General features: G+C 46.3%; 2 pseudogenes; both read right to left on the reverse strand.

Moving 5' to 3' along the window:
* Positions 1-687: 687 nt before the first annotated feature.
* On the reverse strand, positions 688-1,466 carry LOC110301067 (annotated as a pseudogene).
* Positions 1,467-2,531: 1,065 nt separating this feature from the next.
* LOC110301957 lies at positions 2,532-3,875 on the reverse strand (annotated as a pseudogene).
* Between the last annotated feature and the right edge of the window lie 1,849 nt (positions 3,876-5,724).

Consider the following 5,724-nt stretch of genomic DNA (forward strand, 5'->3'; position numbering starts at 1 on the left):
GAACTCGTTTCAGGGGATCTGATTCCCTCTGACCTTGACCAGCACCTGCATACATGTGGTACACGCACAGCACACGTAGAGACCAGGATCGATGATGTGAAATCTGGGAAGACTTTCTCAGGGACAGCACACACAGAAAGCTGTGCTCCAGAGGCAGCCAAGTGCTGGTAGTCAAACCTGGTACTGTAAAAGCCTCCCAGATGATACAGGTTTTGAAGGCATGAAGGGGTCATGGAGAGCAGCTAAAGTCCGGAAGAGAGCCCAGGAGAAGCTGTTGATGCAAGTGCAGCCCACCTGCAGCAGAAAACCCCTCAGATCTTGATGACACAATAGCATGGCATGACCACTAAGAACAGCAACACCTTCACGCAGAGCCAGCTTAAGCCTAGGAGACAAGGTGTGCTGTGGAGAGAAGGAGCCGAGAAGTGACCCAGACCCTTTGGAAGAGATCAGAACACCAAAAGTGACTCTCAGGCATTGGGTGATTAAGTTATTGACTCTGTTGCTGCCTCCTGGATGCTGGGATTAGAGGCGCACAGCACCACACCCAGCCTTTTGATTTTTTTCCCTTTCTTCTCCTGGTTTATATGTATTTATTTTATTTATTCGTGCCAACTTGCACAGAGGACTACACCACCATCACGTGTACAAACCAGAAACAGCACCTGGCACCCGTTGTCACCGGATTTATTTAAAGCTGAAAAAGACACTACAAGAGGATTTCTTGCCTTTGTAGTGGCCACAGAGCTCCTGGCAATGTGACCTTCGGAGATCAATGTGTCTTTTCTTTTGAGAACAGGAACAGCAGAATCTTAAGCAGGTCTGACATTGGATTGCTTCCACTTGGTAAGGGTTAAAACTCATGGACACTTGTTATAGAGCAGTTTGAAATAAACCTTGGTGGTACCTGCGATGGTGCAACACACATTAAGCAGTCTCTCATCTCATCTTACAATCTTTACCGTGAAAATAGCCGTATTTTGGTTCCAAAAACTGCTTGCCCTTCCTGTCCTGAGGGCTGGGGGCATATTTCTCCCCCAATTCCTTCAGCTATGGGAGTTTCTCTTGCTCCTCACTATACCCTCTCCATGTAGGTGGCAACAGCTGATTGGCCTCTGTCGGTCCCATGAGCTCCCGGCTTTCTCTGTCTTCCGTATCCTGGGGTCGCAGGGTCAAGGCTCTCCACCCTACTTCCCAAGGTTCGGGGGGCTTCCTGGAGCTGGTTCTGTCTGAGAGGGAGTTGCCGTTTAGTGTCTGTGACCCCAGTGAACACTGCACTCACTTGTCCACTCGAAGGCTCACCTCCTTGGTGTGGGCCCTGTGTAGCCATAGAGACTCAAGTTGGGGTTCATCGGAGTAGAAACAGCCAGAAGCTGAGCCCTGTTGTAAGGGTCCATACAGGGCTGAGAGACATGTGCTGGCACCTTAAGCCCAGCTAGGAAAATGGGAGTTCCCATGTTTTGTGGCCAGTTTTGCTGTTGGCCTTGCTTTTTGTTTGTTTGTTTTGTTTTGTTTTGTTTTTCGAGACAGGGTTTCTCTGTGTAGCCCTGGCTGTCCTGGAACACACTCTGTAGACCAGGCTGGCCTGCAACTCAGAAATCTGCCTGCCTCTGCCTCCCAAGTGCTGGGATTAAAAGCATATGCCACCACCACTGGGAGCTGTTTTGTTTTGTTTTGTTTTGTTTTGTTTTGTTTTGTTTTGTTTTGTTTTGTTTTAAGTAGGTACTTAAAGTTACTCATCTCCCTCATATGGCTGCTTTTAGAGTGTTCCAAGGTATGGTTTTTCAGTTCTAGAAAATTTTTTTCTTGATTTCTTTGACCCCATGCATCATTATAAGTTTATTTCCATGAGTTTGAGTCCTTACCCAGAGATTTGTCTTCTGTTGGTCTTATTACATTGTGTTCAGGTAGTATATATATACTGAGTGATTTCAATTTTTTTCTAAATTCATTAAGATTTGTGTCCCAGGATGTGGGTCATTTAAGGCCACTCCCTTGGGCTGCTGGGTAGAATGTCTATTGCTTGGGGCTTGAGTAAAATATTCTGTAGAGATGTACTAAGTCTGTTTGCTGTATGATGTCATTTGGTTCTTATGTTTCTGGTTTTGTTCAGATGGCCTGTCTATTGGGACAGTGGAGTATTGACCTGACCTCCTGCTACTGAGAGGATGGGAATCTGTATCTTTAACCCCAACAGTGCAGTTTTTGTGACGTTCTATGCATCAGAGCTTGGTGCACTAATGTTTAGGGCTGTAATGTCTCTTTAACTGTTCCTGTGGTTAGCGTGAAGTGTGGTTCTTTATTTCTTCTGATGAGTTTTCATGTGAAGTCCACGCAGTATGACATTAGGATAACACTGCCTGCCCACCTTCCCATTCGTTCAATTGGAGAACTGTTTTCTGCTCTTTCACTTTAAGATGATCCCTGACTTTTTTTTTCTTTTTCCTTTTAGAAACTTTCACAAGTAAACATATCCGTTAGTGTTAATGGTGGGGAAGATGTAATGACTGCTGCCAGCCAGACCCATGTGCTCAGTATTCCTCCCCTCCTTCTGCCTCTGCTCCCACGGAATCCACCTCTACCTCTTCATAATCCTTCTCCAGTGCTGTCAGGTCCTCCCAGGCCTCTGAGAACTCTCCTTCCTCCATGCCTTTTCCCACATACCAATGCACAAAGACCCGCTTGGCGTACATGAGGTCAAAATTGTGGTCCAGGTGGGCCCAGGACTCTGCAATGGCAGTGGTATTGCTCAGCATGCACAGGGCCCGCTGTACCTTGGCCAGGTCTCCCCCAGGGACCACAGTAGAAGGCTGGTAGTTAATGCCCACCTTAAATCCAGTCCGGTACCAATCTACAAGCTTGGTCTTGATGGTGGCGACAGCGCATTGATATCTTTGGGAACGACATCCCCCTGTACAACATGCAGCAGGCCATGTATTTGCTGTGATGAGAGTCACACTTGACCATCTGATTGGCTGGCTCGAAGCAAGCATTGGTGATCTCTGCCACTGATCTCTGCTCATGGTATGCCTTCTCAGCAGAGATGACTGGGGCATAGGTTGCCAGTGGGAAGTGGATGCGAGGATATGGCACCAGGTTAGTCTGGAATTCTGTTAAGTCCACATTCGGGGCGCCATCAAACCTCAGGGAGGCTGTGATGGATGACACAATCTGCCCAATCAGACGATTGAGGTTGGTGTATGTGGGACGTTCAATATCCAGGCTGCACTGGCAGATATCATAGGCAGATGTCATAGATGGCTTCATTATCCACCATGAAAGCACAGTCAGAATGTTCCAGTGTTGTGTGCATGGTCAGGATGGAGTTGTAAGGCTCCATGACAGCTGTAGAAACCTGAGGGGCTGGGTAAATGGCAAACTCCAGCTTGGACTTCTTGCCATAATCCACCGAGAGCCGCTTCATCAGCAGAGATGCAAACACAGACCCTGTTCTACCTCCAAAGCCGTGGAAGATGAGGAAGCCCTGAAGTCCCGTGCAGTTTTCAGATCCTGTCCAGAACCAGGTCAACAATCTCCTTGCCAATTGTATAACGACCTCTGGCTTAATTGTTGTCAGCATCTTCCTTCCCAGTGATCCGCTGCTTTGGGTGGAAAAGCTGCCAGTAGGTTCCAGTACGCACTTCATCAACCACAGTTGGCTCCAGGTCCACAAACACTGCTCGGGGCACATGCTTGCCAGCTTCAGTCTCACTAAAGAATGTGTTGAATAAGTCGTCCCTGACGCCGCCAATGGTTTTGTCGCTTGGCATTTGACCATCAGGCTGAATGCCGTGTTCAAGGTAGTAGAGTTCCCAGCAGGCATTGCCAATCTGGACACCTGCCTGCCCCATGCTGATAGAGATATACTCACGCATGCTGAACTCCTAGCAGAGCACCTCAACCGATCCTCAGCGCTGCTCCTCAACTGCCGCTCGTGGGCCCCATCCCTGATTTTTAAAGCATCGTAATATGGGTTTATTGTAGACAGCAGAAAGAGGAAATTCTTTTAAGTTTGAGCTTTATTAATTTACTTATTTGGGGGACAAGGTCTCTCTCTAGCCCTGACTCTCCTGGAACTCACTCTCTTGACCAAGCTGGCTTCTAACTCACAGAGTACCTGCCTCTGTTTCCCAAGTACTGGATCTAAAGGCACATGCCATCATGCCCAGTTTCTTTCTTTTATGTGTATGGGTATTTTGCTTCCATGTATGTCTGTAGCCCACATGTGTGCAGTGCCCGTGGATGTCAGAAAAGGCTGTCAGATCCCCTGTAATTGGAGTTAGTTATTAGCCATCATGTGGGTCCTCTGAAAGAAAAATCAATGCTCTTAACCTCTTGGCCATCTTTCTAGGCCCAGATTTTATTTCTTGATCTATTCAGCCAACCTCTGTGCCCTTCCCCCAACCTTGAGCAGGCTGGCTTGGACCTGGCTTGCCACAGTTGTTAGCCCACCTAGGGTGGAGTCTCCTGACCTAGGTAAAGTCTATTGTCCTGCCACATCTGCAGCTTTCCTCCAAGACAGCCAGGGCTATACAGAGTAAACCCTGTCTCGAAAAACCAAGTTATTCTTTTTTATATGACTTACATTGTTTTCCTTAGCTATTTTCAATACTCTGTTGTCTACATAGTGTTTTAACTGTGAAATGCCCTGGGAAGTTTTTCTGGTCCCACGTAGTTGATGTTCTATGCACTCCTTGCATCTGTATGGGTATGTCTTCTCTTAGTTTGAGGAAGTCTTTTATGATCCTGTTGAAAATCTGTTTATTCCGTTGACACAGGACTCTTCTACTTCATCCATACGTATAATCTGAAGATGTAGTCTTTGCATGGCATTCCATAGTTCCTGCACATCCCGGCCCTGCCTCACCCCGCCAAGTATGTGTTGCATAGTCTTTGCTTGTGTGCTCTGATTCTTCTACTGGATCTTCAAGTCCTAATATTCTATCTCCTATTTGATCCACTCTACTTGTAAGGGCTTCCCTTGATTTTTCTAGTTGGGGTATTTAAATTCCATCTTCATCCCAGCCTATGTGCTCTTCAATATTTCTCTTTATTGGATTCTGTTTTCAAATTCTAGATTGTCATTTCATTCAGAATTATGTTTGTGTTTTCTTGGGCATCATTTCAATGTTTTTTTTTTAATATTTTAAGATCATGTAAGACCTGTTTTTTTAAGATTTATTTTATTTATATGAGTACACTGTAGCTGTCTTCAGACACACCAGAAGAGGGCATCAGATCTCATTATGGATGGTTGTGAGCCACCGTGTGGTTCCTGGATTTGAACTCAGAACCTTTGGAAGAGCAGTCAGTCCTCTTACCCGATGAACCATCTCTCCAGCCCTCAATGTTTATTCTTTTATTACATTTTCTTTAAGTTCATTGAGCTTCTTGTGTTATCTTTGTACTCCTTGACTTCTTTGAAGCTTATGAGTATTCTTTTAGGTTCTATGCTCTTGGGTTCATCTAAGTAATTCTACAGGACTGGTGGATTGGGGGAGGGGCACATACTCCCTTGATCTTTTATAGTGTTTGTTTTTTCAATGACGCCTGGGCATGCAGACTTCTTTTGTTTGTTCTGTGTCAGATATGGAGTCACCAGGCTGGGCTGCAGTGTAAGATGTATTAGCTCCCATTAGTCCCGGAGGTTGGTTGTGACACAGGCCAAAGTTGTGTGGTGGAGGGTGGGGCTGGGCTGGGCTGGGCTGGGCTGGGCTGGGCTGG

Source organism: Mus caroli, chromosome 9 (genome assembly GCF_900094665.2).
Source record: "Mus caroli chromosome 9, CAROLI_EIJ_v1.1, whole genome shotgun sequence".
Lineage (NCBI taxonomy): Eukaryota > Metazoa > Chordata > Mammalia > Rodentia > Muridae > Mus > Mus caroli.